This window comes from Cebus imitator, unplaced genomic scaffold (genome assembly GCF_001604975.1).
Source record: "Cebus imitator isolate Cc_AM_T3 unplaced genomic scaffold, Cebus_imitator-1.0 Scaffold401, whole genome shotgun sequence".
NCBI classification, from domain to species: domain Eukaryota; kingdom Metazoa; phylum Chordata; class Mammalia; order Primates; family Cebidae; genus Cebus; species Cebus imitator.
In genome coordinates, this window is record NW_016107716.1 from 1,689,937 (window position 1) to 1,701,168 (window position 11,232).

General features: G+C 41.0%; 1 protein-coding gene across 2 annotated transcripts in view; it reads left to right on the forward strand.

The window, feature by feature from the left end:
* RAB9A (RAB9A, member RAS oncogene family) overlaps positions 1–11,232 on the forward strand; it is a 22,158-nt gene that overhangs the window by 7,010 nt on the left and 3,916 nt on the right. Inside the window, exon 2 of one of the 2 annotated variants that reach the window (XM_017508820.2) lies at positions 8,047–8,135. The exons of the other annotated variant lie outside the window; for it this stretch is intronic. The gene's annotated coding sequence lies outside the window, so the exon portion shown is untranslated. The remainder of the gene's footprint in view (positions 1–8,046; positions 8,136–11,232) is intronic. 2 annotated transcript variants of the gene reach the window in all.

Consider the following 11,232-nt stretch of genomic DNA (forward strand, 5'->3'; position numbering starts at 1 on the left):
AAAAAAAAAAATTAAGCCTGGCGCTGTGGCTCACGCCTGTAATCCCAACACTTTGGGAGGCTGTGGCGGGTGGATCACAAGGTCAGGAGTTAAAGACCATCCTAGCCAAGATTGTGAAACCCCATCTCTACTAAAAATACAAAAAAAAATTAGCTGGGCATGTTGGTGCATGCCTGTAATCCCAGCCACTCAGGAGGCTATGGCAGGACAATTGCTCGAACCTGGGAGGCGGTGGTTGCAGTGAGCCGAGATTGCACCGCACTTCAGCCTGGGTGACACATCGAGACTCCGTCTCAAAAAACAAACAAAAAAAATGCCAGGCTTGGTGGTATGCTCCTGTAGTTCCATCTCCTCTGGAGGCTGAAGTGGGAGGATCATTTGAGCCTGGGAGTTTGAGGTTGCAGTGAGCTATGATCATGCCACTGCACTCCAGCCTGGGTGGTAGAGAGAAACACTCTCTCTCTATATATATATATATATGGACAAGACCAGAACAGACCAGAATAGGTACCCTTCCAAGATTTTAGTTCATGCACATCCAGACAGATGGCTACACCTGAGAGAATTCACTGTCTACTAGCTGGGCCTCAGGTGGAGATGCTGGTCAAACTTGCAGGTGTTTTCTAGAAGTGTACACAATAAAGTCCTGAGAGAAGCACTTTTCCCTGTATTCACCTTAGGGTTGTGTGTGCCTTAGGACATTCAGATGAGGACTGAGAAAAAGCTATTGGATTGACTATTAGGAGGTCTTTGGTGACTTTTGCTGACAATCAGGGGAAAGGAGGGGGTGGGAACCCTGGTGTCCTATAAGCTGAGCAGAGAGTTAATCAGGCTTGCAGGCAGATTGAGAAATGGGTAGTGATGGCAGAGTGAGGCTGGGTTTGGAAAGCTTTTTGTGAGAAAAGTCAGTTTCAACACTTCTACAGGGGCAGACCTGGGGGATCATTGACAAAGTAACAGGTTGGATAAACTGAACTTAATGAAGAGCTGCCTGCAGTGTTGAGCTGGTGACAGCTTCTCTGCAGAGTGGTATTTGGGAGCCTCTAGTCTAGCTGAGTCCTATATGCCAGACATAGCTGCTCCTCTTTAAATATATCTTCTTAGGAAATCCTCACTCCTTGTAGTTAACTTCTCTAACAGTTAAGAAGTTTCCCTTTGCTGTGGCTCCACGCCTGTGGAGCCCCTCAATGAGTTTGTATAGTTCTTCAAGCCCTAGCTTTGTCTGCTGTAAATTAAAGACTTTTGGTTTCTCATGTAACTGGAAGGGAGGCCTCAGAACCTGTGTTTCTTTAAGTGATAGCAGAACATTGCAGATTATTTTTGATTAGTGTTTTGCTGCTTTTATGTTTTTTTCTGACATATATATTCCAATTCATTCCTTTCATAATTTTTCTTCCTGAAATATCTACCTGTAATTCCCCATGTTCGTGACTTTTATCTATTTCTTTGCATTTTAATTCTGTCTTCCAAAGTGCACTCTTTTCTTTAATATCAAAAAGTATTGTAAGTGCCTTTTACAGGTAAGTGCTTTATCATAGGTAGATTTATGTTTGGTTCTTAAAACTTAAGGAAAACAAAAAATCAAAACATTATCCTCACTTCTCAGGATTAGCAGTTTCCCATGAGTAAGGCTGTTCACTGAACCATCACAGTTTATGGTCAAAGTGTAATATTCATAAAAGTCTCATGGGTGAGGGAGAGAAAGGAAATAGTGCTAAAGACAAAAGGTCTTGAAGGGTGTTATGAGCTACAGAAATGGATCACACATAACATACAAATGATGCAGGCATGTAGCAATCATTTCTTGGTGTCCAGACTCCTTTAAGATCTGATGAAACCTTTTTTGTTCTTTCCAGAAAAAAGCACAAGCACACAAGCTTCCACCCATGCTCTCATCCTTATTTCACATGTGATTCTAGGGTGTGTGTTTTCCCCCTGAAGCTCATTGATGGACTCCCAATTAACCATGCTCTAGGCCTGCACTGTCCAACACGGTTCCCACTAGCCTCATGTAGCAATTTAAATTAGTTAAAATTAAATGAAAAATTCAGTTCTTCAGTTGGACCAGCTACTTTCCAGTGCTTGATAGTCACATGTGGTTAGTGGCTACCATATTGGACAGTGCAGATTATAGAACACTATCATCATTGCAGAAGGCTCTGTTGGATCCTGCTGCACTGCAATTTCATGATGGTTTAAGATTTAGTTCCATAAGTCTTTTTTTCCTTTTTTTTTTTTTTTTTTTTTTTTTTTTTTTTTTTGAGGTGGAGTCTGGCTCTGTTATCCAGGCTGGAGTGCATTGGTGTGATCTCGGCTCACTGCAACCTCCGCCTTCCAGGTTCAAGCGATTCTCTTGCCTCAGCCTCCTGAGTAGCTGGAACTACAGGTGCATGCCAGCACGCCCAGCTAATTTTTTTTGTATTTTTAGTAAAGATGGGGTTTCACCATGTTGGCCAGGATGGTCTCGATCTCCTGACCTCATGACCTGGCCACCTCAGCCTCCAAAGTGCTGGAATTACAGGCATCAACCACCACACCTGGCCAACATATTTCTGAAAAGTGAAATTAGATGATTCATCTTCAAAAAAAGTTACTGAATTGAAATGAGTTCTTTCCATAGAGGAGGTGCTCTGACATAGTGATAGTATGGTTTGATACACAGTTTTTCTCCTCTAGATGCCTGTGTTCTTGAGGTAATGCTCAGTGATTAACTAGATAGGACTAGATAATTTATTTCACCTTGGTAGATCTTGCCTCCAAGTTGGCCTATTCCTATGGTATTTTCTTTTCTTTCTTTTGCTTCTTCCTGCACAGTAAATATGGTATTTTCTGACAGTATTTTGCTTAGTTCTTGTTTATTTATTTGGTAACTTCTTTCTGTAGAGCTAGTACCCATTAAACATAATGACTTTCCTTGATTTGCTTCTTGCTCATAGATTTCCACAAGACAACCAGGAAGTGTTTAGAAACAAACAGTGGAACCAATTAGGCTGTTAAGTGAGACACGCCTAAGTTAAGCTATAAGGAAACAAATACAGCTCGAGTGAAAATAGAAATAATTTTGAGATTATCTGTGCTTTTGTTTCCCTGATTATCTTTGAACCTCATTTTCTCAAGCTATGAAGTGGAATGAAGTGATAAGTATGTGTCTAAGTAGGACACTCAGGGTGAATCCAAAGGAACTTGTGAATTTGACCAAAAAAAAAAAAAGAAAAAAACTATTCCTAAATTTAAACCAGGAGTAATAAATTCAATATAAGTTTTTGGAGGGGGTTACAGAGTATGTGTTTTAAAATCTGAAGTTTTGAGAAGGCAGTTTACAAATGACGCCTGCTCTCCCTTTGGCAGCTTATTAAGGAATGTAGTAGTTTTTCAGCATTTGCCAGCTCCCTGTCGCCGTCAATCAATAGTACTTATTTTAAAGTGGGACTCTCATTGGGATTGCAGGTAAGAATCAATTTTTTTGTTCCTTCCCACACATTTTAATAGACCTCAAAAATAGAATGGGGGGAGAACTGATAAACAAAGAATTTTGAGTACAGAAAGCACAAATAGAATAATAATAGAATAACAAGAATAAAAGAGGAAGTAATATGCTCTTCATTTTCAATTTAGCATTTATTTGCACCTCACCAAATGTAGAGCATTGTACGAGAAGTGGCAGACCAAAAAAGGGACAAGTGAATGGATGGCATTAGGTGTTGTGTGTCCCTCCCAGGGAGCTGACATTGTAATTAGGAAACGACACATACACAACTGAAGGTGATTAAAGCACAAGTAAATGACAATGAGTGCAAAGAAAAGAGAAAGATTAGGTTGCTGGGGTGGCCCTGGTTTCTTGCATGAGGTGATCTGGACTAGGACTCTGATGACTAAGATTTTCATAACCGTGGAAGTAGGGAGGCGCCTCCCAGGCCAAGGTAACAGCCTGAGCAAAGATATGGACAGAAAATGCCAGTGATAGGTGTGGGGATGGTGAGTAGCAGGGATATAACTGGGACAGGCTTGTAAGTGACGTTGCATAGCTCTTTGAATGCCATGCTCAAAATCTTATATAATAATAATAATGAAGAAATAAATGACTCTAGTTATCTGTTAACAATGGAGACAATTAGATCCAGGACCAATAAAAAAGTCTAACTTCAATAACTTCAGTCCACACATACAATCATATTGGAGATTTATATTCTTTTTGTTTTTGTTTTTGTTTTTTTGAGACAGAGTCTCTCTGTCACCCATGCCGGAGTGCAGTGGTACAATCTCAGCTCACTGTGACCTCTGCGTTTCCAATGATCCTCCTGCCTTACCTTCCCAAGTAGCTGGGACTACAAGCATGCACCACTACACCTGGCTAATTTTTGTATTTTTTGTAGAGATGGGGTTTCACCATGTTGCCCAGGTTGGTTCCCAAACTCCTGAGCTCAAGTCATCTGCCCATCTTGGCCTCCCAAAGTGCTGGGATTGCAGGCATGAGCCACCGTGCCTGGCCAGCAGATTTCTATTCTTGGTGCTTGGACCTTGATGCTTTATATTCTTCCCCTTGATTTATTATAGTCTATGGCTTTGGAAGCCAGCAAGGAGTTGGAGAAGGCCAGAGAAAAGGGCACTACTGATACACTATTCATGAACAATTGAGAGTATAAGATAAAGTACACAATAGAAAAGTTGGGAAAATAGTGTTATAAAAAGGAAAGAGTTGACATAAAATGTTCTTTTATCTTTTGAATTTTGAGGTATCTGTTGACAATGTGGTTCATTTTTTTTTACTGCCAGTGACCTGCTTATCCAGCTTCACATTTGGATTAGTGTATGACACATACAGCATATGTTGGTACCAGCACGTGGTATGAGAATCCTAAAGTAGTGTCTGTTGTACACGTAACTGATTTATTTAAAGGAATGCTGCTGAAGGGCCAAGGAGAACATTTGCAGCTCTAGTTGTGTAAATCTAGTTCCAGGGTCATATTTTTAATTCTTAGGAGATTTGCATATATATTTTCACATACAGTAAATTTTTTTTTTTCGAGGCGGTGTCTCGCTCTATCACCCAAGCTGGAGTGCAGTGGTATGATCATGGCTCACTGCAGCCTTGACCTCCCCAGGCTCAGTTGATCTTCCTACCTCAGGCTTCCGAGTAGCTGGGACTACAGGCCAATTTTTGTATTTTTTGTAGAGATGAGATTTCACCATGTAGCCCAGGCTGGTCTCAAACTGCTAGGCCCAAGTGATCTGCCTGCCTCAGCCTCCCATAGTGTTGAGTTTACAGATGTGAGCCACGGCACCTGGCTGAATTCACCCTTTTAAAGTATATAATTAATTGGTGTTTACAGTATATTCACAGAGTTGTACAACCATCACTGCTAATTCCAGAATATTTTTTATTACCACCCCCCAAAAAACACTCCATACCCATTAGCAGTCACTCCTCCTTGACCTATCACCACCCCCACCCCATCCCTTAGTAACCATGAATTTACTCTCTCCATATTTGCCTATTCTGAACATTTTATATAAATGGAATCATACAGTTGGTAGCCTTTTGTTCTGGCTTCCTTCACTTAGCATAATCTGAGGTTTATCTATATTGCAGCATTGCATGGATGTATGCCGCATTTTACTTGTCCATTCAATTAATGGACTTTTTTTTTCATTTTAGGGGAAGGTGGTTTGATAAATAGTATGGTTATGAATTTTTTTGGTGCAGTCTAAAACATTGACAATTCAGAAATGTGTGGACATTTTTGTAATTGTATAGTACATGCCCATGTACTGTGAGTTTTTTAGAGAGCATGTTTTATTTTTATTAGACATAGTAGGCATGTCAGCTACAGAATTTCTTATGGTAAATGATAGAGGCACACACAGGGTGGTTAGGAGTGCCGAGGATGGGGGTTCAGTTGGAGAAGTCCAGTAGGTGTTCATGAGGAGGTGAGGTCTAGCTGCATCTACATGGGTGACTAGGAGTTAGACAGGTAAAGGGCCAGGGCTTTGAAGGCAAACAAGGTAAAGCATGAAGTCATATAGTAAATATCTTAACGGAGGATCAAGTGTGAGGGACAACCACCCCAATTTTCAGTTGTAAGCCCATCTGACACTGTTAGTAGTGCAGAGGGATCATAGCAGCATCCATCCTAGCCTGTCCAAGGCCTTCCTCCCCCGCTCACCCACAGCCATTCTCCCATTGCATCCAGTTAGCTTTCTGGACTCCATATCTGACCAGGCCACCCACTGCTGAAGCTATTTCAGAGGCTCCCCATCATTCCTACAGGCAGAAATCCCTCCCGTGGCTTCTATACCCCTCCCTGCTCCAGGGCCTCTTCCTTCAGTCCCATCTTTGTAGCATACTCTTCACTCTCCAGTCTCGCGGTGCTTGGGCCTACCTTGAGTTCTCCCAGTTCATGCCAGGGCCAGGCTTCTTTGGCAGGGCCTTGGTATGCATTGGTTCCACTTTCTGGTTCCTCCCCTCTCCTCCTTTCTCATAGTTTTCTCTTGCTCCTGGTGAGCTTAGCCTGTGGTCAAACCTACTTCCTCTGGGTCAAATCCTCCTCCAGTGAAATCAGACTTTGGTGAGGGCTGTGTTCTCATGGCAGCACGTGGCTAAAATGATCATGGAGACATTGCTTTGGATCACATCACACTAGAAACCGATGTACAGTCTCTCATTAACACAGTGTAACACAGCCTGGTTTCCCTCTGGTGTTGGAAGTTACCTCTTTTTCCTTCACTGCGGCTCAGCAAGTGAAATAGTTGGCTTGTGTTACAGGATCGTGTTTGCAAGTAAATTAAGGCCCCTATGTGGCTGGACTCTCATCTACTCAGACAGCTCGTAAGATACTGGCACAGGGAACCTGAGTCAGATTGAGAGAGCCCCAGGTTTACACATTGTGCCTCCCACTCACTTAGGGAGATGGTGGGCAGAATCCCTTGCACTGTTTTAAATTGTTCTTTGATTTTTGGCTGAATGTGAATTGTTGTACTTTATACCATATACCTCTCATTTTGTGAGGTACAGTTGTGACTTAAATCCATTTTTGTGTGGATGTCACCCTCACCCAACTACAAGCTCCACAAACTTGGGACTGTGTATATGGCTTGTAACCTCAGAGTCTAGCTCATACTAAGGCACTCACTAAATACTTGTTGAAAACTTGCTTTCCCAATTATTCTACCAAATACTAAGCTTCTGCAAAATTTGACTCATTTCATGTAAAACATGTTTTAAATTACTTAAACTCTAATAAAACATAGACACTCACGTGTGCTTTATGCTACATGTCGGTAGATTGGAGATTACTTGTTCTGTCGGGTTAACTTGTTCTTGAGCAGATTTTGCAATAAAGCAAGTGGTTGAAAGTGTCTTACCATTTGCAATTGCTTATTTTCATTCAACTTGCAGCAACAACAGTAGCACCTCAGAAATAGATGCAAAGGCAGTTGGGATTGACCTAGCCTAGTGGGTTACATGCCTGGACTTCAGAGTCAGTCTGCCGTGTTCGTATCTTACTCCCACCTTTTACTAGGTGTGTGACCTTGAGCATATATGTAATCTCTCTGAGTCAGTATCCTCATGTGTAATAGCCAGGTACTAAGAGGCTTGTAAGGAATAAACAGTGTTGTAGAATGCATAACATACAGGGCTCAATGCTAGCTGCTATTGTTGTTGTTTCATTTCAACCCCAAATGTCAGGATTCTGAAGAGTCTAATTTTATTATTGATTGAATTTATAAGTTAAGGACTGCTAAATGTAAGTCCCACAAAAATGCCCTTTGCTTTAAAACGTGGAGGGTGGGGAGGGTGGCTGAAACCATTGGTTCAGACCAACAGAGGCTAGTACTTTAGCACAGTTCCACATAGTGATCACTGGGAAACCTTCACATTGAATTTGATCTCTAGGACTAGGATCCTTCAGCTTTCTAGTTAGGCCTATATCATCCTCTGATTTGTTCTGCCCGTTGCTCTTACTGAAGGTGGTTCGAGACATGGCCATAAAAAGAACCTGTCTGTAAAACTGCCAGTGAAGCCTTCTTCATGTATTCATTTCACAGACACTTTTGCACTCCTATAATGAGCCTGGCACTGTGATGAAATGCTTTTCCTCTGTCGTTTGAGTGCATCTTCTCAACAACCCTAGGAGGTAGGTACTGTTGTCACTGTTGTTCCCATGAGGCTTCAGGATGTTAAATAGCTCACTCATGGGACCGTGCTCATGGCATTTGGTACCAGGAACAAGTTCTCTTTTCTGACAATGTGCTTTGATTTGCACAGAAACGAGAGTTTTCATTTTTGCTTTGGCTGCCCGAAAGCTGGGCTACCTTTAGCCTTAGCCTGACCTTTCCTGTATTATGTTGGTGCCCCTCCCTCATGTGGCCCTTTTCTGTCTTCTCTGTTGTGTTATCTTCATTTTATTCTCTGGACTGTGACTCATTCTGAACCACCCAAAATTTGGGCAAGTTTTGAAGAATGAATGAAATATTATACATTTCCCCTTGATATAATTTCATAGCTATCTCTGCATGTGAAACAGAAAAGAAGATGGGTAGATGAAAAACTTTGAAAAATGCAACGATTAAAGTAGAATATTTGATTGTAGGATTTTTTTAGGCTGAGAAAGGTCATGGACAGTAGTCAGGCTTTTAAGTTAAGAATCTGGCTGCTAATAGAAGTCAGATACTGTATTTTAACATTTTAATTCTTCATTTTACTCTTAAAATTATGAAAACGTACTGCTAAGATGAGCTTTCAATTTTTTTCTTTGTAGATAATGATGCTTGAAAAATAAGGTAAAATTTATGACCTATGTAATATGCTTTTCTTATTCAGATTTCTTTCTTTTTTCTTTTCTTTTTTTTTTAAGACAGAGTCTTGCTCTGTCATTCAGGCTAGAGTGCGGTGGTGCGGTCTTGGGTCACTGCAACCTCTGCCTCTCGGGTTCAGGTGATTCTCATGCCTCAGCCTCCTGAGTAGCTGGGATTAGAGGCATGCACTACCACGCCCAGCTAACTTTTGTATTTTTAGTAGAGATGGGGCCTCACCATGTTGGCCAGGTTAGTCTCTAACTCCTGACCTTAAGTGATGTGCCTGCCTCGGCCTCCCAAAGTGCTAGGATTACAGGCATGAGCCTCTGTGCCTGGCCTCTTACTCAGATTTCTTTATAGAATTTAGCAGAATTACTAATGTTTTAACCTTGCTGAAAATTGTTTGCCTTCGGACAGTCATTTCAAACTGAAGTATAAGAGACTTCACATTACCTTTTTAGGCAAATTTTGAAAATAACATAGTAGGATCCCTTTATTGAGTTAACTTGTACTAAAGAAATTTCAAAGGATTTTATTGCTTTTAAAGAAAAAATAATGTTTTTAATGTCCATAAGCTGATTGTGGTTGTATTCATGTATAGATCGAATGAAACTGGCTTTTCCTAGATGTCATTGGTAAATAAGATGATGCGTACAATTATTTATGTCACCATGTGTGTTTGTATACAACTCTATAGTTAGGATCAGAGAGATATTCATGTAGAAATTAATTATTTTAGCAAATGCAATATATTCCCAAATAGGAATATCTGGTAGGCCCCAAACTGTAGTTGGGAACTGTAAAAAGTTGTACCCTATACTCTGTTTCTTGGTGGGCTTAGCATACCCCAAATTTATTTGGTCAGAATGAGACAAACTAGGAAGTCCCACATTATTATGAAAAAAAGAAAAGAACTATCAAAGTGTCTTGATAAAATTATAAATCACAACTTTCAAGGAATTTCTAAAACTTAATTTAGTAGATGTATACAATCAGTAGTCTGGGTGGGGTTTGTTAGATTGCATGATCTGGTTTATAATTTGATACACAGATGCTAAAAATTCAGCAATGTACAATAAAACTTTGTGTCTGCTAAGGCTGTTAGATCAGTAGAGACTTGTTAAAATACTGGAATAAATGATGTCTGTTGCACTCTCATAACACAACATGGAAATTGTGTGAAACAAATGACATTGGGAGAGCTGCTGGGGCAGGGTTCCCAGTGGTGGTGATGACCCTGCTGAGCAGTTCTGAAGGTGCAGTGGTTCATTTGGGTGTTACCAGCAAGGAGTAGCATATGCCAGGGCAGAGCCCAGAGTGTGTGGGGTGTGCTGAGCGAGTGGAATTGAATTTCAGTTCCATGTTATGGTGCATTCAGAATGACTGAAGCAGAGACTGTGAGGCGGAGGTGGCTACAGTAAGGCTAGCCAAGAGCGGGGGCCAGGTGTCTTGCCTTAGAAGTTGGACTTGGTCCTAGATCTCTGGGAAATAACCCACTGAAGAATTCTGAGGAGACATTAGATAGATGCTTCCCCTATGTCAAAATAGTTGGTTTGCTTTTATGGTTTTCAGTCATTTCTCTTTAAGGTGAAGTTGTTGAAACAAGATGCCAAAGAATTAAAGCAGCCAATTTAGCACGTTTTTACCTATGTCAGGAAAGTAAGGGGCTTGGGACTGTTTCGGTTTCCTCTTTAACATTCATTTAGTCTGGATATTGAGTAGAGCAATACATTTGAAATTGAAAAAGTCTCTAAAAAGGTATGCACCTTAACTGGCATACACTTGTCTTAGACAGTTTAAATTGTATTAATATTAATTATAGTAGTAATTACTGTAGTAGTGATTTGTTTTGTTTTTTGAGACGGAGTCTTGCTGTCACCCAAGCTGAAGTGCAGCAGCACAATCTCAGCTCACTGCATCCACCACCTCCCAGGTTCAAGAGATTCTCCTGCTTCAGCCTCCCAATTTTCTGGGACTATAGGCGCACAACACCATGTCAAGCTAATTTTTTTTTTTATTTTTTTATTTTTTTTTTATTTTTAGTAGAGACAGGGTTTCACCATGTTGGCTAGGCTGGTGTTAAACTCCTGACCTCAGGTGACCTGCCCGCCTCAGCCTCCCAAAGTGCTGGGATTACAGGCGTGAGCCACTGCACCTGGCCTGTAATAGTAATTCGAAAGAACCAGTAAGAGGTAAGGACTAGGGTATATCCCATCATTTTTAAATAATATTTTCCCATTCACTTGATTTCTCACTATATACAAGCTGCTACAAGGTTTTATCAGAACAGTGGAGTGTGTAGCTAGAAATGCAGATTTCCAGGCTGGGCATGGTGGCTCACGCCTGTAATCCTAGCACTTTGGGAGGCTGAGGCAGGCAGATCATGGGGTCAAGAGATCGAGACCATCCTGGCCAACATGGTGAAAACCCATCTCT